The sequence below is a fragment of the Amaranthus tricolor genome, chromosome 7 (genome assembly GCF_026212465.1).
Source record: "Amaranthus tricolor cultivar Red isolate AtriRed21 chromosome 7, ASM2621246v1, whole genome shotgun sequence".
Taxonomy (NCBI): domain Eukaryota; kingdom Viridiplantae; phylum Streptophyta; class Magnoliopsida; order Caryophyllales; family Amaranthaceae; genus Amaranthus; species Amaranthus tricolor.
Genome location: NC_080053.1, coordinates 4,710,499 through 4,735,232, shown reverse-complemented (window position 1 = coordinate 4,735,232; position 24,734 = coordinate 4,710,499). Strand labels below are relative to the sequence as shown.

The window sequence follows — 24,734 nt, the reverse complement described above, 5'->3', positions numbered from 1 at the left end:
TGTGCTCTATATACTGCATATGTCTTAAATGTGAAGCTAAGCTAAGCAAGTGAAAGAATTTGATTAAGAATTAGCATTATTAGATGTAGTAAACAATTTTCTTTACAAACAAGAAAAAAATTAAAGGAAAAATATTTTATATTTCCGTATTTTTTATTCTCCATCCACATCTATCAGTCACAAAATCTCATTATATATAGAATGTACAATAGTATCAACAAAAGACATAAGAAAATCCAACGAACTAAGCATATTGAAATAGACATACATTTTAATTATAATAGATACCATGCGGTCACATTCATGTTCTTCATGTCCGATCCCTATACCAAATTGACATATTCACCAAAGATTTTCCGCTCTTTTTATTTCAAGATTTCTGAGACAATCTTAGCATTTGAATCTTTTAAATCTTTCACTTCCACTACAGGTGGTTTAGAATATAATAATATTATCAAATATTATTTTATTCTTTGAATCATCAATATTATGTGTATATTATATTTCTTATTTTAAGAGATTAGTAGATTTTGTATATTTAAGAAATATGTTAATTATCTTATTTCCATAATACATTACCTGTAAATCATATATTGAAAATAATATGTCAAAAATATGGCAAGGCAAATATTATCTTACACATATTATTAACTAATACTCTCTCTCCCTTTGTTTTCAAATGTTTTTCTCATTCACTTTTTTCACAGATTTTAACGTAAATTTTAAAATCAAATAATTTTAATTTTAAATTTTAAAAAATCTTAAAAAGTTGATAATTAAAAAGTATATATTGAGATGAATCCATGAAGATCTTATATAAATCAATCCCCATGACCTATTTGTGATAATCATAAATCCTAAAAATTAAAAAGAGGAAAAAAAAAAGTGGAAAATAAGGTAGGTAGGCATGTAAACATGGAAACCACAATCAGCTTTTAAGGCTTTTCATCACCGAAGATAAAGAGAAAAGGCCAAAAAAAAAAAAAAAAAAAAAAAAAACCAAGATGCTAAGATTGCAGAAAACCAGATGAGATAGATTATTGATAATCAATATTGAAGCAGATTGTAAGTTGTAAGTGAATAACAGATCAGAAAGCATATGTTTGAATGAATGAATGAATGAATGAATGAATGAATGTGAAGTATTAGTATGAAGTATGAACTAATAATAAGTCTGTTTGTTTAGGATGAGTATTTAATGGTCCCACTACCACTACCCTCCAACCTACACTTATTTGCTACCATCACTTTCATCTCTTATTTATTTCACCATTTTTTTCCCCTCACAAATCATAATTCTCTTTCAGAGTTCTCCAACATTTTCTTTTCTGGTTAACTTGTTTTTTTCTTTCTTCTTCCAGAAATTAAGAGAGAGTAATTAAATGGGTGAATAAAATCCCCATTAATAATTTGAAAGAAATGGTTGCTTTGTGGGTGTTTCTCTGTCTAGAAAGTAGAAAAGATAAGATGAATGAAGTAGTTGAGAAGAAAGGTGGTGTTAGATTTGGTGAGATTTTAAGGTCGCTTTCTGTCTCTGATTCTCACGAAGATAACGACCCTTCGTTCAATCCCCAGCTTCTTCTTCTTCTTCTTCTTCTTGTCATCTTATTTTTACTAAGAGTATTCATTAAACACTGCTTATTCTCCAATTATTCTGTATTAGTTTCTCACCTTTAATTTCTTCTTTCTTTACTCTCTCCTTTTCATCTTTTTTCTTTAGTCTAAACGATGATTCTCAAAATATCCCTCTTTTTCTACTTTATTTTTTATAGCCCCAACTGAATTAATTAATTAAATGTGTGCAATTTTTAAATAATATTACTCTTTTCCATAATTTGGGTTCATAAGTGAATCCCATCTTTTCCCTTCTTTCTTCATATATTATTCTTCTACAGGGTTTAATTTTTTTAATATTAACTTTAAAATTTTATCTTGTTTGCTGGAACTTTTTTTTTTTCTTTTGCTGGTTTTTATTTTTTTAAATGTTTAAAATAGTTTTGCCCATTAAAGTTTTATCCTTTAAGAATAAGAATTCTTCAAGAATTGTGCTAAAAATAATATAATTTCAAAGTAAATTATCTAAATATACTTCATTATTTATCCATTATTTATTCCAATTCTATTATTTTCTACCATTTAATACTTAATACCATAATTAATTAATCTTGTATAATTTTAATGACTTTGTTATTAAAGGGAAAAATAATTAAAACTGTGCATTTGTTGTATAGGTTTAAAAAACCCTTCCTTAATTTAATGGGTTTTTTCTGCAGTTTAGCTATCTTTCTCTTTTTATATTCCTATATTTTGGAAAATTTTGGTGTATAAAATATTGAATAAATAGATTTAGTGGAGGATTCTGTAGGCTCTTCAATGCCTAGAGTTTGTGATTTATTATAAAAAAGTAATATTAATAATTTAATCTTTTTATCTAATTACTGTAAATAATTTTATCTTTAGATTAATTTTTAATAATTTAATTTTTTTTAGTTTGCTATTAGTATATTTTTTTATTTAATAATAATTTAACATTTATCTTTAATTTGTTGTCATCATATTTTATTAGTATGCTGATAGTAAATTAAAAATGAAGGTTAAATTATTAAAAAATAATTTAAAATTGATATTATTTACAAAGGATAATTGAAAAGTTAAATTATCAATTCAAATTTTTTTTTTAAGAAGCAAATTATTTTTTTTTTTTTGAGTTTAGTGGTGATGAAAAAAATAATTAAAATATGTAGAGTGTACTTCCATAGTCAGGGTAAGATCATATCAGTGTTCAGTAAGTCTGCTAAAAATAGTTTTATATGATTCCTTTATTTTGATTCTTTTTATCAATCAAAATACTCAACTTGTAGGCTCGTAGGAGTAAGTAATGTTTTAAATTTTCCTACTCTCATCTTCTCTTCTTTCTCTCTTTCTTTTTGAGTTTGTTTGAGGGTGAAATGAAATGACAAGTGGGGTTTGCTTATGTCTCCTCAATACTCTTTTCTTTTCATTACCTTCTCTCTATCACCTTCTTATGTCTTATCATTTACAACCTCTAAATGCATGGCTCCAAATTTATTTCTTTTTGACTTTTCTTTTCCATTTTCATTTTGTGATTTAACTTCATCTGTGTTCCCCATCATACTTTTTTTTTTCTTGCATAATTTTTTCTAATTAAGCACAATTCTAAACTTATTATACTAAAGCTTAATACTAGGGTTAGGGTTTGTTGGTATGCTAATGAATTTGTTTTGTACGAGTAGTTATCTAGGGTTGTCTTGTTAGTTAAATCTTCCTGGTTTTGCCCCCCCTTTTTTTTTTTTTTTTTTAAATAATGATCAATTAATTTGATGGTGTTTCTAAATCTTCTTATTCTTGTAACTAGTTCTTGTTTTTTATATTGTAGTTGATATCTTTTCTAGCACTAATTAGTAATTACATGTGTTTATCATAGCTTCTGGTAATCACATATGATTACAAGAATTATTTTGAAATTTCTAAGCTATTTTTGTATATCATTTTATATGATACTACATAGGAAAGCTATATGTATCTATCCGATTGACCCCTCTGTGAAAACATATAATTGATATTTTCTGCGTATCTAATGTTGATTGAATGAACACTTGTATACTATCCTTTTAATTTAGGGTTTGTTTGGATATACGTAGAGGGAATGAAAGGGGAGAAATTTGAAGTTATGAGATGAATAATTTTAGTTAACGTCTCGATCTAAATTTGTTGAGAAAACTTTCATTTCCTTTTCCCTTTCCTTTTCGTCCTTTCTTTTCTCTCTAAAATTATATTCATTATCTGAATATAGAGTCTTACAGCTGACCTTTCCCAAACTACTTTGATTTATTCTTGAATGTGTGGAAGATTATGTTAGTATATTTCTATCCTATCTAAGTGTAGTAATTAAGCCATAGATATATGAAGAAATCAGTTCAACCACAAAATTAATTGATGGATGAAAGGAAACTAGCTAAATCATGATAACCTCATGAAAAATTACTTTTGCTTGTCAAATGTTCATGTTATTGCATGTACAAGCTTAATTTCTTTAATTATCTTGTTAATTACCTTATTCTGAGATGTGATTAATTATTTTGAGTGAAAATGTATTGTAAGAGAGCTTCCTTCAGCCCACTCATGGATGGGGAAAAGGGGGTTTGAATCATCTGCCGACTCATTCATTCAAACACTCAGTAGATCGAATGTATGTCACGGTATGCTACTGTGATTGCGTGAATGATGCGGGAGATAATTTCATCCCTCTCTCTCTATGCTTGGACTGAAGGGAGCTCCCTCTCTCTATTCCATTCATTCATCTTTTTTCTCTTTTAGATGTTAACTTTACAGCTTATTGTTTAGGATGGTTTATCTCACATCGATAAATTAAAGATTCGATGCATAAGTCATTCGAGCCCTTCCTCAATTTTTAAATTCTATCTCCTTGGCTTATGAAATTCCCCTCGTGTTTTCACGATAATGTACTAGCAATCACAATAAGTGTCTAGCCTAATTTAATACTAATTACATCTATTTGTGAATTGTGGTTTCATACTCACAATTCTATGTTATTTATGGTTTTTTGTCGTTCTATTTGATTCTTAACAATTCCTTATTTTGCCGAACTTTAGCTTGCAATAGATAACAAATTCTACATTGCTATCTTTGAGAAATTGTCAGTGTGTGAGATCTGCCATTACTGTGCAAATTGTGGATGAATTGGTGGTACTCCTTGATTATGGAATTAATATACAAGTATGCTTTGTTGTTTAGACTGAGGTATGACTATCTATACTTGAATTTCATTCAATTGAAATTAGCTTGCAACATTTCTTTGTTTGGTTGAACTTTCTTGCTTTAGCTTCTTGTATTTATTGGAGATCTTGAAAATAATGAAAAGTAGAACTGTTGTGATCTTAATAGATTATATTGAAGGATCATGATTAGGTTCCTTAATTTGAGGATGAATGAGAATATGTTAAGTGAGTTTTCATGATCATATGCAAAGTGTTGATTTTCATTGGAATATGATATGATAGGATAAGCGATCAATCCGAAATTCGATTTCAGTTTGGATGATAGAATATTTTCATCAAATGATTCATGAAAGCTTCAATCACATGAAATTAAATTAGGTGGACATTCGAGTGTTATGATTAAAATGGATTCATATTCCGATGGGTCAAAGATTTATATTTAGGATTATAATTGATCATATTAAAATGACTCGTTTGATATGCATATTAGGGGTAGGGTTGTATAAAGCTAATCGCCTAATCCCCCGAATTCCGCCTTGGTGGAAGTTAGTTAATGATATTGGAGTAATGAAGTTTACTCTAGTTTAGTCCGTGGTGGAGTACTTATGGGGTCATTTGACCTCAATTGAAATTATTAAGTTGGGATTTTTACTTATTAGATTTCATATATGCACAATGATCTTATTGTCAACAGTTATGCTTTGATCCCACTTAAAAAATGTCTAAAAGTTTATGTTAAATTCCTGCTGAATCGATTAAGCCCTTTTCCATGGGAATGTGATATATATTGCTTGTCATTACTTTCTTTAAAGCATAGTTCAAAAACAAGACAACTTCACCGTATCATAAAAGCTTTTGATCATACTAGTAGCAAAACATATGTCACATTAACCAAGAAATCATCCGTTTTGACCACAAAATCTGTTTTGCGACTATTACCGTGACCAGAATCGTATTTTTACACTATTTGAGACACGCTTTAAAACAATCATAAAGTTGTAGTGATTAGTTAATAGTTCTATTTTTCAGGGTTGGTTTGATGTTAATGGCATGCATTTGTGACGTTTCTTTTTCCAGATTTCTTGCGATTTGCCAACTGAATCTTGAATAAATAGAATTCAGTGTTCACATTTGGTATGATAGCTGCTGGTTGGCTAACAAATGCCTCAAAGAGTATTTCAGTCATCCCTCAACAAAGTTAGTATTTCCTCTTTTGCTAAAGTTTTTAATGTCTTTGATTAAATGGTTTTTTGATGTGGATGTGAAATGTTCTTGGCGCATAAACATGTCATTTCTTTACTCATAAAAGTATATTCTAAAATAATTCGCCAGATAGTTTTGGCTTTTGAATTCGGGATTTGTTCAAATTGTCTATAAACTTAAAACCGACCAAGTTTTATTTTTTCCGATTTAGATCATGTGACATTACTTATTATCTAATTTTCTTTGTCGGCTAGCTTTGTTGAACGAAACTGTTTTCTGCCCCCAAAAACCTCCCCTCCCCTCCCCACCAACAACAGAAAACCCGAAAAATTGCCAATGTGTCCAACTCGAATTTTCCTACCCTTAACCAACCTGACCAGTAACTGACAGCAGTTGAAGAGTTAATTAGTCCCGAAATTGTGGTATGAGCCACGTGAACGAACCAACGACATAGTGTAATGATCATGTGCGTTACCGGAGCTGAGGTCTTGTAGCATTATGTTGGTCTGATATTGATTACTAGAATACATTGTGCTTTTATTTTTCTTGGGAATATTGTGGTGAGGTATTTATATTTTTGGTGCATACCAAGAAAATGGAAGTTCATCTTTCTTTGTCTCTAAGCCCTTCTTTTCCTCTTTCCTAAACATGCAGATGCAGGTAACACAAGTCTGTTACTAATGGCCTCATTTAATTTTCATGGAGTATTTTGGAAAAGTTATTTATAAAGTTAAGTAAGCAAATAAGCATGATACAGGCTGCTACTATCTGAAAAATAAGGACAGCATTAAATTAATAAACTAAGTATTATTATTATTATTTTTAAAACATAAATGTTGTTTGTTTAATAAGGTTGTTGGCAAGCTCAGATTCTCGTGGATACTTACTTTTAAGCATCAAATGCTTACTTCATTGTGATTTCCAAGGATGGAAGTACAACCCTAACTCCATTTTCTTTCCCTTTGAAATCGTGCTTGTGTCCTTGTGTTTTGCTTTACTATTATCCTTTTTCTATGTTCAAATTATGCGGCTTTTTTTTACTAAGCTTATTATTTATTGGAGTTCATTTTCGTAATTAGAGCAAGGTTGTTAGAATTGGAATCCTATATAGGATCAGTAAAAGGATAGAATCAAAAATTTTGGAATTGAATTGTAGTATTTTAAGATCATATAAATATGTTTTGATATGCTATTGGATAATTGTTTATAATTATAATTGTTGGAAAAATTACCGTAAATAATACAACTTTTTGTTTATTTTCCTACAATAATACCAACTTTTAATTAATCATAAATAGCAGTAACTTTGGGGTTGTTTTCCTATAATATGCTTAACATGTTAAAAATCAAACAATATAAGATTATGCGACAAAAAGATTTGGTAAATTAGTTAATAAATTAAAGTTGGTATTATTTTAGGAAAAAAAAACTCCCTAAGTATTATTCATGTTTAATCAATAGTTGATATTATTCTAGGGAAAATAACGAAAGATTATACTATTTTTGGTAATTTTTCTATTTTATTTTATCATTTAATTGATTAAAAATAATATTTTTAATAATTATTTATGAATTGCAAATGAGTAGTAAATACATGAGTTTTCATAATCATAATCATGATATTTTTTAACTTATGTTATACTTTCTCCATTCTAAAGTACTTGTTAAATGACGGTTTTTGATATTATTATCATTTAAGCTAATTTTGTATATTGTGGATAATATGTTAAGAAAAATATAGTCAAGTGGGACTTTGTTTGAATCATTTAATTGCATATTTTTGTAATATTAACTTTTTAATTTTTAAAGTTGTATATTTTAATATTAAATGATTAAAATAACATATTGGATTGTGTAAAATGTCAAATGTGTAACGAGAATGGGGGAAGTATGTAAGTAAAAGCTAGTATAGGTAGGACGGATCGTAGAATATATTAAGATCGTAGGATCGTGTGATCTTACTGTTATTAAGATTTGAATCATTCTCCTACTTTTAGATCGTAGAATTGTTGAATTATATAGATTAAAATCAGGATTTTGATAACTATGCATCGGAATTTTACAAAGTATTTAATAATTTTTGATTTAAAGTTAAAGTTGCTTGTCTATTTTTGAAATTTAACGAAGAAATGTTTTTCAAAATCGTGTTCTTTTTTTCCAATTTTGATTTGATTAAAAAAAAAAAATCTTTGGTAAAACAGTTCTCCATCATTTTCAAATGTTTTCTTGTAAAAATAAAAGGCATTCGGTAATTTGTGAATGAAAGAATTGAGTACTCATTGTCATTGATTAAAGTTATTTTAGCAGCATAGCTGTTGTGTTCTGGTTGTGGAGCATATATAGTTATTAGTAACTCTTCGTATTTGCCAAAAAAGGATGCCTGTCATCTTTCATCCATGCTCACTTTTGGTAATAACATTTAGATTCATATTTAATTCTCATTATTATAATCAAAAAATTAAATTCAACAATTATGTTATTTATTTTTATTTTTGAGCAAATAATTATATTCTTTTATTTATCATGTCCTAAAACATTGCATCTTCACTAGGATATATAGATAATATTATTATTTATTTTAAGGAAATTTAATCTATGATCCTGAGTTTTTGGTTTTTTTACAAGTGTTTTTTTTTTTAAAAAAATCGCACGGTGATCTTGAGTTTTCAACTTTTCTATGTGGTAGACAAAATGTAAAGTTTTTGGTTAAATAAAGTACTTATTTTGAGTGAATTAGGATGATAACAATGTTTTTTTTAAAAGAATATCATTATGTTGGTTTAAAATAGCTTAAAGTTAATAAAAAAAACTTTTCTTTTGTTTACCACGTAGAAAAGTTAAAAGGTCAAGGTTAGCATTGAATTATAAATATGTTTATTTATCACATAAAAAAGCTGCAAATTCAGAATTATCATATGAAATTTTTCTAAATTTTATTTTATGAAATATTTTTCATTATCATTTTAATTAATGTAATTATTGTTATTTATTAGGTGAAAAAAAAGTATCTTTTTTCTTGCTCAAGATGACATATTGGAATAGGTTAAATATGGTCCAAATAAAAAATTATAAAATATTTTTAAAAAAAAATAGGGTACAGAAGGAATCAGAAAATGGGTACATGACAGTATAGTTTATACTCTTAGAAAGTGGGATTTAAAGAGTGGTCCAAATAAATAAAGAATGCAAAGAACAAATGTTATTTATGAAGTTGAATTATATGAGTCCCTTCTTTTAAGGTGAACAAGCCTAGATTTCTGGTGCATCCTTTAATCTTCCAAGTTCCAAGTGTGAAAAAGCCTACAATGCTAAACCCTTTTCTTTTCCAGTTCTGTGCTCAGAATATGTCATGATATTATCCGGATGAATTTCCTTTTGTGCTATCTCATTGGTTACATATTCATCTAGGGTTAATGGCCTACTTAGTGCTTGGTTTTTTATTTACTTTCTCTATTTATGTTTTTTCTATTCACTTTTTTTTATAGATTTCAATGTAAATTTTAAAATCAAATAATTTTAATTTTGAGTTTTTAAAAATGAAAAAATTGTTTCTAATAAATCAACTTTTTGGCTATCTGCAAAAAAAGGTTAACGTTTCAGTTATTTAATAAAAATACAATCTTTTGTTCATTTTTGCAAATAAAGAGATATTTTACTAATAACGTGTCAGTCATTCTCGCCATCTTCTTCAACTTTCATTCATGCAAAAACACGACACATGCAGTGCCTTCTTTAACCCAAATTTTTCTGACCTTTCACATTCTTCAATGGCGGATCAATAAGAATTTTAGGACAACTTTGATTTTCAGAAATACATCACAACAAAAGTAAATTTTTAACTTTAAATTTTTGCTATTGATGTCTCATTATTGATTATTGTTCGAATTTGCTTAGAAATTAGGTTTTCAATCATTATAGTGAAATTTGGTTAAATACATTAGAAATTAGGATTTGATTGTAATTGTGAATACAATAAATGAAAATGTGTCTATTAGAATTTAGTATGGGGGTAAATTCAAGGAAACCAAAGGTTGTATTAGTTATGGTGGAGCTTTTGATAGAATAATGAAGGTAGATCCAGATGATTTGTCCATGGATTACTTGATGAGTTTAACTACTAAATGCAATGGAGATAGAGGGATAAAAAGGTTTTTTTACTTGCTTTCGGGTTACACTTTAAATGATGGCTTAAGGAAGATAGTTGGAAAAAGTGTTGTTGAGTTACATAATGCAATAATTTAAGTCATCATTTTCTTTCTTTAAACCAACAATTGCACTCTTGATCTCATCTTCCTTTGCATCAAATTTCCTCATCTTTTCATCCACTAAACTACATTGTGCCTCTAGATCTGCCATTTTTTCAAACATAACATTTGGATTTTCTTGAAATTTGAGTTCTTTTTCCCCTTCAAAAAAGGAACAATCACCATTTTACATAATAAAATAACAACAAAATTAACACTTTATACAAAAGCAACAACTAAAATACAAAAATAATTAATTAACTTACTGTCCAAGTTGGGCAAGCATAGAATTTCTCTCATTCATTTGGTCCCATACGAACATTTTTCAGTTTAACTTCCAATTTGTGATAACATTTAACATACCTGAGTTTGCACTGTGTCAACGAGAAGTAGAACCACACCTACTCATTTGAGCTTCAAAGAACAAGGAGAGTGAAGAGAGTGAGGGAGAAGTAGGAAAAGAGATTAAAAGAAGATTTACAGGGAAGATGAAGAATTTATTAGGTTAAGGAATTGATTTGTTTTTTTTAATTACTAGAGTTAACCGGTCACTATAGATTTGTCTTACCTGAAATCTTTTTATTTGCAAAAATGAGCCAAAGGTTGTATTTTTATTGAATAAATGAAACGTTAACCCTTTGTTTGCAGATGGCCAAAATGTTGGCTTTTTAGAAAAAAATTTTACTTTAAAAATTCTAAAAACTTGATATTTAAATTTAGTTGTATATATTGAGACAAATCTAACACGATTTCACATGAATATGTTTTTCTTATAGATCGATGAGATATCGTAGTCAAACTTTGACACTAAAATTCGTAAGTTCTATTTGAGAAGAACATATAAAAACGAAGGGAGTACATGCTTGGAGGATAGAAAAAAATTGCATTTTTTTAGAGTATGTAGATGGTGATTGGTGAGAATTGTTTTTAAGGTGAAATAGAAAATACTTAACCACTAGTTTTATGTCGATTCTATGTGTAGTTTATAACATGTTATGGGGAAAGATGCCATTATAGAAAAGGTGACACTTACCTAGGGCGGGAGGGGGCAAGAATTGTTTCCATTTTGAATTATATATATTTCCAAATATTAGATTGATGTTAAAACACTTTTTAAAATTATATAATGATATCTGATTTAGGTCTTGTTTAGTTTATCTAATTTTGATTTAAATTGATTTTTATTGGTTGTAATTGATTTTTAGTTATAAATTAGAGCTGAATTTTTTACACTTGTTAAAACTGATTTTACTTATTAAAATTATTTTTTCAGATTACAACTGATTTTTATTGATTATAACAAATTTTTACTTATTTTAAGTGATTTGATGATTAAAACTATTTTTTATTTATTAAAATTTATTTTTATTGATTACTAATTTTTAAATATGAATTAAACGGGACCTTAGTGGTAAAGTTGGTATTTTTTTTAATTAAAAGATTAAAGAGTTTAAATCTTAGCTCTTAAATCTTTTTACCCCAAACTTAGGTTATCTAAAGTTTTACTCTTAACAAATATTATATCATGTTTGAATTGAGGAAAACAAAGGAAAAAGAAAGAAAAGAATTTAGAGGCATAGAAAATCTCTTATTTGGATAACAAGAATGCAGGGAAATGATTTGAAGGGGAGAGGTTTTTAGATAACATAGCTTTGTTTTGTTTAGAATACAATATATTCTAAAGTGAAAATACTATAAACAAGATGCACTCTCCCCTTTTGCCATTCACTTCCTTTCTCTCTGTTTCTTCCCCTTCTCTTATTTTCTTTTCTCTCATAATTTGTTATTATATTCAAATACAATGTTAATTCAAATTATGCAACTGCGCCACTACTGGAAGCAAATTTGGATAAAGTGAGGATGTTGATTTAATTTGGCAAAAATAAGCTAAAATTGTTTAATATGTCATTTAAGTTATCTTTTCAGTGTAGTTATGTCTCTTTATCGTCTCGAGCCGGGGGACTCCTTTGGTCGCGGTCTTCTTTATGGGTATAAGTTGTCGCCGTTTTTCTTTCCCTAGACCCTATCCATAGTTTTTCTATAAGCGAGATACACTGAGTAGGATGATGATGATGATGAGAATAACTAAGTGAATTGATATTAAACACCCTTTACTATCAAATATCTCTAAAATTGTTTACTGGAAGCAAACTTGGATAAAGTGAGGATGTTGATTTAACGGAAATATTCTTCCTACTTGTTCGTTTCATATGGAAAGGAATGAAATCAGTTATAATAGGGCATTGGAATCTGTTACTTTGTTATTCCTCATGAACTAGTGGAAACAAAAGCTCTTTATCTCTCTAATTGAAAAAAAGCTCATAAATGCCTTTTCTACGGTAATAATAAAAGGATATTTCTCTTACTTATCTAGACCAAACAACTATTTAAAGCAACACAATAATTTCCTATCCAACCTCTTATTAGATTTCTTTGTCTTTCCACTAAAATAAATATACTAAACACCCCTAAGTGATAATTGAAAATACTTGTATTCATTTAGTGTTCAAAGTAATTACAACCCATGCTTATAATAAAGTATATATACGAAAACTTATAATAATTCCTTCGTTTTTCGTATGTTCTTCTCAAATAGAATTTACGAATCATAGTGTTAAATTTTGACAATGATTTCTCATCGATCTATAAGAAAAAACATATTTATGTGGGGTATTGTTAAATTCGTAAGATATAATTTGATTATATTAGCTCTTTTGGTAAGCTACAATATATCTAACTAAGATAAGATATCAATTGATTTATCAGAGTTTCTCTAGCAAGTTGATCATTCAAGTCGAATGCTATAAAAAAAGGAAAAATTACCCTGAATGATACGAACTTTCACTTGTTTTCCGTATTGCCTACGCCATTTTACGCAGGGTTGACCCAATGCATTGTATTCCAAATGCATGGGTTCTGTGACTTTGAGGTTTTTTGTAAGACCTCGCCCTTTTCTTTTCTTACCGGTAGTGGGAGCATCCATAATTAGTGGGGCTTCTTCAGTCTCAAACTCATTGTCAAGTGGTGGAGCGTCTTCAGCCATACGCTCGTATCTCACAATTTGGTCCTCTTCAGTGTTGTAACTATGTAGCACCCCGAGATATTCTGACGTCATTAATTAATATTTTAATGACTTCTGGGTATTTTATAATTATATTAAATTAATTTTGAAGTAGTTTTAATAAATTCCTTTGATATACGAATTTAAATATTAACATATATTTATATTAAAAATAAAATTACGATTCTATATAAAGGGGTTCGAATAAAAATAATTATTTTATTTAAAATGTGTGAGCATACGGAGGTGAGTTCTTAATTGGACCTCGCAAGAAGATGAATCTAGATAAATAAATAAATAAATAGATAAATAATATAAAAGGATGTGTTAGGGTTGTGAGTACTCCTTCCCTCACTCACCAAAAACTTCACGCCTCTTCCTCCTCTCTTCTCTCTCTTCTCCCCTCTTCCTCACTGCTGAGCCACGAAACCACCAACCAGCAGCCCAGTCGCGGTGGCAACCTGTCTCCCACAACACCACCGATCTTCCCTCTCTCCTCCCTGCTACGCAGCTGCTTCTTCCCCTTTAAACAGCCATGACAGCAGTAGCCTAGGGTGCTGCATTTGCTGCGCGTGCCGCCAGCCACGGTGGCCAGTTTGGGGTTCTCTCTCCTACCGGTTCGGTCCCGTGCCCTCACTAGCACAACCTTAACTTACCTCTTTCCCCTTTTTGCTAGTTTTAACATTGTGAGCCATCTCCTCTTTTCTCTAATTTATTTTTCTAGCTTTTAATTGGAGTTTTATTAAGTGTATTGAGTTTGAGGTTGGTTGTGTTAATTTCATTGAATCTTTTTGTGGGTAAGAGTTTAATTGATGAATTGAACATGTTTATGACTTAGGGTTTGAAGGGTGATTTGAAATTATGGGTTGTGTGTTGATTTTGTATTAGTTTCTTTGAATCTTAATATGGGTAGTAATTAAATATGTTATCTTTGAACACGAAACGATTAGGGCTTGGATTTAGAGATGAAATTACTAATAATGTATGTGTTTTGTACTATATTTTGGTGATGATTGATTAAATAACTTTAAAAGTTGTTTTAAGATTTGGTCGATTGGTTATTATTGTGAATAATTAGTAATGGTAATGATGTTAGTTGACTATGAAAGTGAATTTGATTGATAAAATTGAGAATAATAGCTACTAATTGTTGTGGTTTGATTGTTGAAAATTACAAATACCTTATTAGGTTGTTATTGAAGTTATAGATACATGATATTGGTAAGCCAAGAGCATAATGTCAACTTATTGTTGATGGTTGATAAAGTTATTTGTCGTGTTGTTTTGATTATAGTTCTTAATAGCTTTGGAGAATGTAACAAATGATATCGCGATACGATAACTCTAAGATTTGCCTTATCGTTATATTAATGTTATATTAAAATTGTAAGATTTAGTTGTGATTAGTTATTTTTGGGTAACGCGAGCCGATATGCTCAAAATTAGTTAATGTAAAGAAATGATTCACACATACTTTTACTTTAAATTGATGGAAAGACTTATATGTTGTGTTGAGTTAATGATTTTGACTTGTATTGAATGAGTTGTGTGCGTGCTAGAGTAATCGGAAACTCATGTTGAATGGGTGATAGCGGTTACTTTGGTATTTAGCTTGGTATGGCAAAGTAGTTAAGAGAACTTATTAGTTCTACTCATAACTTATATAGGTGCCCATTTTGTAAGAGGAAAGTAGAGCCTTAGTCGGGTGATTTTGTGACTTTTGATCGTGCAGTGACGCTTACAGGTACGTACACGCAGTAACGAACCCTTATATGCAATTTTATTTAAGACATTATTGTTTATTGTAATAATATACATTGCATTGAAACTATGAGATACTAGTGAGTACACTTTACTTGAAGAGCTATCGATTATGAAATCCTTGCGCTTAGAATAGTTTAGAGAATGAGAGTGTTAATAGAAGGCGAGAACTACCCCTTATCTATTTAAGAATTGGATTATGCCTTACTTGGAGTTAGAATGACTCCTTTAGAGGTGAATTTCATATTTTGATGAGTGGCTCAGTGGGTTTTGGCGTACTGCTATCCTAGGGCGCTCATTATTAGTCGAAAGTGGAAGTTATTCCCATCTGATAAAGTATTAGATTATTATTAGCTGGCGTGACTCAACTGGATTATGTCCGGTTGATTTATTAGTCCCCTAGGTGAGGTTCGACGGGACCACCGTAAGGGGGGTATGAGCATGCTTGGGTCACTGGGCGCTGGATGGCCGATACCGCCCCTTGACCAAGGTGTTACCTTGCGGGCCTTGCAAACCCCAATATGGTGGCCTTTTCACTGGTTTAGAACTCCAGTGTGTTAGTTTTTCCCGAAGGTAGGACCCGAGAGGGTCAACTGGAGGGGGCATGAGCTCGTACTTTGCCATGGGCGCCGGATGGCCGATAACGCCCTTGGCCGTGTCACTATGCCAGGAAGTAGAGAAAGATCCACTGATAGAAAGTTATTCAGTGATAGAAAATTTATTCATTGATCAAAAGTTATTTAATGATAGAAGGTTCATTATTTGATAGAAAGTTTATACATTGATAGAAAGTTTACTTTTTGATAGAATATTTACTCATTTATAGAACATCTACTTCTTGATAGAGTAGTTTATGCTAGTGAGAAGTGTGCCTAAGTTAAGTTACTTCAAGGGTATTACAGACTATGATCACACTTACCTTAAGATAGACAAGCTCTATAAGGTCATGTGTTAAATATTTTGTTAATGTCTTGGTCGAGTTGATACTACACATGTTTTGCAAGAGTTTATGTTTGAAAAGAGGAGCGTGAAGACCTGCATTCTACCCAAGAACACATGGTTCGGGTTGGAAAGTACGTAATGAAATTAAGAGGTATAAGTGGCCGATAAACGGTTACTATCTGTGCTTGCGTTTTATGAATTCATCTTATGTTGTTTTATGATATGATGTTATCTAGTAGTTTGCCTCATTATATTTGATGCCAGTTACTGACGTGTACGTGTTTGTGTTTATGTTTGATTGTTGATGACTTTCTATGATTGTCATGCTATGACACATTAGCCTTTGGTCTAATGTCGAGCAGCAGGAGGATCATAGACAGGCGTAGCAGGTACTGGGGCTTCTTTTGCATTGTATTGGGGAGAGTGATGGGGGCGAAGCATAACCTGTGTCATACCACTGTCTTTCGATTTTGTAGCTCTTGTTATCTTTTGTAAACTTTGGTTGTATATGTTTTGTTATGAGGCCTTGTGTCCTCCCTCGTATATTTGTATTTGCGTTGCGTAGTTTATAACTCTGTATGGTTTTAAGGAGTTAAGTCTTTTTAAAACGCAAACGTCGACACTGGAACCAGGATCCATGTTTGGCATGTTCATTTGAGAAGCCGGCGACGAATCATTCCGCCGTGACATAGTTTTGATAGACCGTTGGTGCCTTTACTTTATTAGCTTCTAAATAACTTTTGTTTTTCTACAAAGGTGCCCAGTTTTAAGGCAGATGCTGCCGAAATTTCCACTCACCTTTTTAAAGTTAATATTTAACGTTTATCTAAATTCTCTTCCTTTTTCTTTTATGTAACACTCGAATTTCCTCCCGTCTTTTACGGTTTTGGTTTCGTTAAGGGATTGGAAATTCTGGGGTGTTACAAACTATGATGCTCATTATTCGAGGTCTCAATCTCGGGGACAATTTCGTCTCTGAATAGATGCATTGTATATCAGTACCTGAAAGAGTATGAATAGAAATATATTAGAACACAAGCTAAATAATATTAAGAATATGACTATGATTTACAATTCTAATACGTTCAACACAATAATATATATCAAATAGTGTTGTGTGCAAAGTTTCATGCAAAACAAACCAAGTTTTAGCTACTTTATGTGCGAAAGTGCCAAAAAAACTTTAAAAAGCTTAAAATTCATACCATGTGAATCACTTAATTCAAATGTATTTGTTCCGAGTGATCTACACGCATATAACTAACATCTACATCATCTACATCATCTTTATCCACTAATTTTGGATTGATAAAGGGAGAAGAGTCTTCAAAAACTTCATATTCTTCCTCATCCTCAACATCACCTATACCAAGGATGCTTCTTTTTCTTGGTACAACAATAGACCATTTTTTATCAGACGGGTCTACAATGTAGAATACTTGCTTGGCTTGTGTGGCTAGTATGAATGGCTCCTCACTATCACGCAAACGAGCTAAGTCTACAAGAGTGAATCCACAAGGGTTGTCATTTTTTATGCATCGTCGATTATTATCTACCCACTTACATTTGAAAAGACCAATAGTGAAAGTAGAGTAGTCAAGGTCCCATATTTCATGTACCCGCCCGTAGTATACCAATTGAGCATCAACCGGCACTTGATCCTTGGCACTCGCGTAAAATATAGATGACGCCAAAATAGAAACCCCACTATTTTGTAGATAAGATGACTTCTTGTCTTGACCCTCAGTCCAAAATGTGAACCCATTAACATCGTAACCCTCATATTTGTTGACATCATCACGAGGACCAAAAGCTAACCACTTAACACTTTCGGATACACCCTTGAGTTCTTCGCATATTACTCGATCATGAAACCAATTAATAAATGTCTTGTTATGCAACTGCATTAATGCCCTATCCCCTTTAGAAGGATGTTTTGCGCGCAATATATCAAGATGCTCACTCAAAAAAGGATGAACTTCCGGAATATGATGCAACACATACAAGTGTGCTTGTAGAAGGCTGTCTCAAGGAGGTGTGACCGATTTGGAACCAATTGTTCCTTTTCCCTCAAGCCTTCCTTCATGTCTAGAGGTGGGAAGTCCAATAGGCTTTGCCATGGCCAAATACTCGGCTATAAAGTTACTAATCTCATTGCTCACAATACCTTGAATCATACTCCCCTCGGGTTGTGCTGGATTCCTCACTTTGTTTTGTAAAACACCCATGTGTCTTTCAAAAGGATAACACCACTTTAAAAAAACTGGACCCAAAAGCTTGATCTCACGAACGAGATGGACAATAAGATAAACCATTATGTCAAAGAAAGAAGGTGGAAAATACATCTCAAACTTGCATTAAGTTACAATCACGTCGACTTGAAGAGCATCAAGTTTAAAGGGATCAATAACTTTACTACAAATTGTGTTGAAGAACGAACATAGCTCGGTAATAGCATATCTCACATGTTTTGGCAGTATTCCACGGATTACAATTGGTAAGAACACTTGCATCATTACATGGTAATCGTGAGATTTCATGCTTCCCAACTTCAGCTCACCATTTAGGCTCTCAAATCTCTTCATGTTGGATGAGTACCCAGACAGAACCTTAATGCCATACAAAGACTCACAAAATGTCCGCTTCTCTGCTTTGAACAATGTGTAGCAAGCTGGAGGCAAATAAACTTTGTCATTACACATCTTCTTCTTACCGCCCTTTCCCTTGTTACTGCCACCAACTTTATCAGCTCTATTTCTTTTCTTACTCACCTTAACATGTGCCCACAACTCCGGACGAAGACCCTTACATTCAAACCAACCTCGCACGGCCCTAACATCCTTTGTCTTACCCGGAATGTTCATGAGAGTCCCGATGTAACACCCCGTATTTTTATCGGTTAAAAAAAAATTAAATAAATAAACTATTACTAAATTATATTATTTACATGAGCAATTTTACGAAATAAAGTAAAAGAAATATAAAAACAAAAATGTAATTAACGGTAACGTCTTTTATTGCGTACGTTGTTATCGCGTAGGGTTCTTTTTCCGATTTAACATTCTTATAATAAATAGAATAATTATAAAAAAAAAATTATGTGGGGTATTTGAAGAGGGCAGCCGGTTGTGGGGAGGTATGGGAGGAGTTTTGTAACTCCTCTCATAGTTGTGTATTAGGCATAATTAAGATGGGTCCTTAATTCCTTATTAATTCTTAAGCATCTTTTGAATTCTTCATCATTTTAATCATCTTTTGAACACAAAAAAAAAATTCAGAAAAAAAAAAATTCTTCTCCATTGCTCCCTAGTTTCGGCATCCTCAAAGAAAAAAAAAAATTGGTTTGTTCAATTTAATCTTTTGATCTAAGGGGTAAGTTAATTGAATTGTTAATTAAAAAAATTTTATATACAAGATTTCTAAGGTGAATTATATTTTTTTTTCTTTGTGTATGATGATATCCTATGACTTTTTGGAAGATTGAGTATTTTTTTTATATATATATAATTTTCTCTAATAATCCTTTAATAAACTTTAATTTTGTTAAAAGGATTAAGTTATGTTTCTTGATTTATATTCTTTAACAAATTTTAAATTGTTATAAGAATTAAGTTTACATTGATATTTAAATAAATTCTTTTATGATTTACATTTCTCCAACTAAATTACAATTTGTTAGTAGAAATTTAAATGGTATGAATCAAGTAGTGTAGTCATCCAAGAATTTATAAATCCATTAGCAAAATTTGATTTGCTTGAAGGATTGTGTATTTATATATGTCTTAATTTAAAAAGGATGATTTGGTTTATGATTCTCTACAAGAATTTTAAGTTGTTAAGAGAATTAAGTATTTAATTTAATTATCATAGTTTGTGAAATTTTAAGTCTCTTGAAGGATCTTGTGGATGGGCATATTTCTTTTATTTGATGACTTTTATGTTTTGTTGAAAGGGGTTTTGTGAAATAATATATGTGTGGAGTTATCAAGTGGTTGTGTGATAGAAAAATTTGTCTTGTTTGTTTTATTGTAGTCATTGTGATATTGGTCTTGTTAGATTATTTTGGTCGTGAGATTAAAAGAATTAGTAATTTGAATAATGAATATATAATAATAATAATAATAATAATAATAATAATAATAATAATAATAATAATAATAATAATAATAATAATAATAATAATAATAACAATATAATGGGAGTGTTGGACAGCAGCTGCTGCCTCGACATTGGTGCCGATCCGGTAACGTTAGTCGTGTTCCGTTGTTGGTTTATGTATCCGATGCGTCAAAAACTCATTAATCGCTTGAAATAATTAAAAATAGTAATTGGATGTTAGAAATTATGAAATTTGGTACCCAAGGCAATTGATGCATTCCGGACGCAGTGGTGAAGTCAGATTTTTCATTTAAATTTTTTAAACTGTCCGAAATGGCCAATAAAGTTTCTGGTCAGAATTTAAAATTTGGAATCATTGGGAATTGGATGAAAACATTTAAAACTATCAAGTCTTAGTAATATCTTAGTAGTATGGAGTGGATTAAATGTGTAAACACGTTCTAATACGTGATCGTTTTGTGTGTGTGTTATTTAGGACCTCGATTCATAAGAGGGTGAAATTCTTATCGTGCTTAAACGTTGCTTGGTTGCAGCGCTTAAAGGTACACGCTTAGACCATACTGTTTATGTGGTTGTGCAAGTAGTGTTGTTTCATTTCTAATCGAGGCATTGTAAATCACATAAGGATTAGACATCTCAAATAATATGAAATAATTAATTGAAAATTGAGAATTTATGTGTTTGTCACCCAAAGGGGTTGATGTTTGGTTATGTTACCCAAAAGGGTTAACGTATTGGTTTAGATTATTATAATTATTGTTCCCATGGCAGTTTTGGATCATTACGGTCACCATTGGGGTATGCATACTTTAGCCTTTGGCGACCCGAACAGGACGGGCAACGTCTTAGGTTGGTGGTTGCCTTGGGATTAGCTCTCCCAAGTGTATTCCACCAAATGGATTGGTTTTATACTTGAACGACTCGAACAGGACGGGCAACGTTACAAGTTTGAAATTATCTAATAATGAATGATTATACTTGAACGACCCGAACAGGACGGGCAACGTTACAAGTTGGAATTATCGGAATTATGAATGTATTAGAGCCTATGCATGCTAGGATGAACACATTGCTTGTTTTTCAACCTGGTTGATATTTGTATGAAGTCTCTGACGTGTATTGAATTGTTTCTTTGAAACCTACTGTTTGTTGTCTTACGACGACTACTAGGCTGATTGCAGGTGGGATCTGGAGTGAGGTCTTGACTTAGAACCTGTAATCATCAAGACTATGCTATTATCTTTTGTATTAGATTATGAGTAGAAAGAACTTTGTATTTAAGTACCAGGAGATAGAGTAGTTTTTCTTTTCGCTTCCGCTATTTCAATTAGTTGGTTTAGAGGCCTTTAGGCTCTCAAGTTGTACGTTGAAACTTCCGCTGACTTATTATTTTTTTCACGCTGGTACTGTTTTTGTTTTATCTATATTTCTTTATCGATGGAACGTTGAGGGTCCTAGAGAAAAGTCTTCTCTGGAATCCAAAGAGTGAACCGGAATTTATATTTTCATATGGATTTCCGAGTCACTTAAACCGGACCGTTACACCCGAGTATGGCATCGCATACATTTTTCTCTATATGCATAATGTCAAGACAATGCCTAACCTGTAGATCTCTCCAATGTGGAAGTGTCCAAAAGATTGATTCTTTTTTCCATAATCGATCTTCACTCCCTTGCACTTGCCCTATTTTACCAAATACAGTCTCAACTCCCTTAACCTGTTCATAAACCTCATAACTGGTCAACGGTCGACGAGCTACACGGTCCTCAACCTCCCCGTTGAACATCTTCTTCTTCTTACGATATTGGTGATTTCGTGGGAGGAACTATCGATGGTGCATGAATACGTGTTTGCACTTAGGAATCCACGTGGATTCCATTTCATCGATACATATTGGGCATGCTTTCTTCCCTTTGTTCTTATACCCCAATAAGTTTCCATATGCCGGAAAATTATTAACGGTGCATAAAAACATTGCACGCAAGGTGAACTCCTCATTAGTATATGCATCAAACACTGAAATGCCTTCATCCCACATCTTTCTCAAATTCTCAACGAGAGGTGCAAGATATACATCTATGTCAATGCCAGGTTGTTTAGGACCCGAGATAAGAAGCGAACGCATAATGTACTTACGCTTCATACACAACCAAGGTGGCAAATTATAGATCACTAAAAGTACCGGCCAAGTACTATATTGAGAACTAAGATTGTCGAATGCGTTTATTCCATCCGTACACAGTCCGAGCCTTAAATTACGAACATCATCCCCAAAAGTCTTATGCAACCTATCAATACTCTTCCACTCCAGAGAATCAGATGAATGTGTGAGCAAGTTACCTTTCTTCACCCTATTTGCATGCCACCTCAAATTTAATGCATCTTTTTTTATAGAAAACAAGCGCTTGAATCTAGATATTATTGGAAGATACCACAATACCTTAGCCGGGGGCCCTTTATCATCCCGAGCCCCTTTACGCTTGTAGCGCGATAACCCACACCTAGAACACTCTTCTAAGTTCTCGTTTTCATTCCGATACAACACACAATCATTCGGACACACATGAATCTTCTGGTATTCTAAGCCGAAAGGACACATGAGCTTTTTGACATAATATATCGATTTTGGAAGTTTATTTCCCTCAGGAAGCATCTCATCTAACGCTTCTAATAACATTGTGATACTAGCATCACTCCAATTGAACTTTGACTTAATGTTGAAAATTGTCAACACTGCTGTTAGTTTGGTGAACTTTGTACATCCAGGGTACAAAGGCTTTTGAGAAGCCTCTGTCAACAAGTCAAAAACACGAGGACGTTTTCCTAACTCATCATCGACTCCCTCCATCATCTCATCAACACGATCCACATCCTCATCGACATCCTCTTCATCTGTCGCATACCCATCAACATGATCTACTACATCCTCATTGACATCAGCCACATTATTGACGTCCTCAACAACACTTTTCTCTTTGTAAACTCCCTCCTCACCATGCCAAACCCAAACATGATATTGAGGCTTAAACCCACGTCGAAGTATGTGCTCCCTAAGGATATCAACACTATCTACCTTTGATACATTGCCACAAGTGACACATGGGCAATAAAAACCAACTCCCCCCGTCCTAACTTGATGTTCAACCGCAATACTACAAAATTCTAATACGCCATTAATAAATTCCGACGATTCAATGCTTCCATACATCCAAGAACGATCTTTTGTCATCCTAATTAGTGTGATTAATTAATTCAAAACAAAATTAATACAAAAACTTTTAAACATATATATATATATATATATATATATATATATATATATATACTTATTTATAACAAACATATTTAACCCTAAAATTATATACTTATTTATACCAAATATTTAACTCTAAATATACATACTTCATATTCCAATTCTATACTTCATACTTCAATATTAAGCACTACATTGTAAATAAAATCATATTCTAATTCTAATAGTTAAAGACATAACTATAACAACAAACCACATTTTTAACAAATTACACAAATATTTAACAAACTAATAACATAAACTTGAATAATGTAAAATTCACAAATAATTTGACATCTTTAGCACTAAATTACTAAATTACATGTTAAACAACAAAGATATGAACTTGCAAATTAGTAAAATAAATATAATTACCTAATTTTCGAGTGTTTTCATGAATATCTTGCAAAACTTAAATTCTTAACAAATTAAAAAGAGAAAAAATACCTTAATGTCGTGGGTTTTGAAGATGAACAAGACCAAAATTCGTGGGTTTATGAACCAAGAAGATGAAGAACAGGTTTGAAGAAACAGTCAATTGCTCAGTTTTTCTAGTGTTTTTCAATGGTGGGTTTGAAACAGGTTTTGAAGATGAAGAATTTATGGTTTTTAGAAAGAAGATGAAGATGAAGAATGGAACGTTGAATGGCGAAAATGGTGGGTTTGAGAGATACAACAATTTACGTAATAATGGCAAAGAATGAAACATGTTTGTGAAATGAAATGTTGGCGGGTTTTAATTTTGTGAAATAAGTATATTTGCTACGGGCATATACAAAAACCGCAGCAATTGAGGGAAGCAAAGTATATTTGTTGCGGGCATATACAACAATCGCAGCAATTGAGTGAATAACTAAGCAATTGAAAGAGCTATTTGCTGCGGGCACAAGTAAAACCGTAGCAATTAACAGTCCAACTGAGTATTTGCTGCGGGCTCATGTAAAACCGCAGCAATTAATTGATTTTTTTTTCTAAATTCTTTTTGCTATTTAATGTTGCGTTTAAGGAAAACCGCAGCAAATGACAAGCAGCAAATAAGGTTTTTTCCACTAGTGTATGAGTAAAATAATGTCCTTGTACCGGACCTTCTTCTCCCACTCCCTATACACTAAGGAAGTAAAAGTAGGATCCCAAGACCATTTTTTCTGAAACAAAAAGATCCATTATGATATTTATAAGCAGTTAAAATGAAGTCAAATAAATAAATGAGAAATTGGTTATGCGTATTTGAAACTGTTGCCAATAGAACTCGATTGTTTGTTTGTCTAGGTGTCTCCATTCCCATTCATTAGGATCTTGATAAGCCTCAAAGGACCTACGGATAGAGGTGGCTAATTGGTTGCCACCATTA

General features: G+C 31.6%; 1 long non-coding RNA gene across 1 annotated transcript; it reads left to right on the top strand.

Moving 5' to 3' along the window:
• The first annotated feature begins 1,109 nt into the window (after nucleotides 1-1,109).
• LOC130818882 (uncharacterized) lies at nucleotides 1,110-7,340 on the top strand. The gene is made up of 3 exons (XR_009044031.1): nucleotides 1,110-4,782; nucleotides 5,838-5,957; nucleotides 6,618-7,340. It is a non-coding gene; the product is annotated as an uncharacterized LOC130818882 (long non-coding RNA).
• Nucleotides 7,341-24,734: the final 17,394 nt, after the last annotated feature.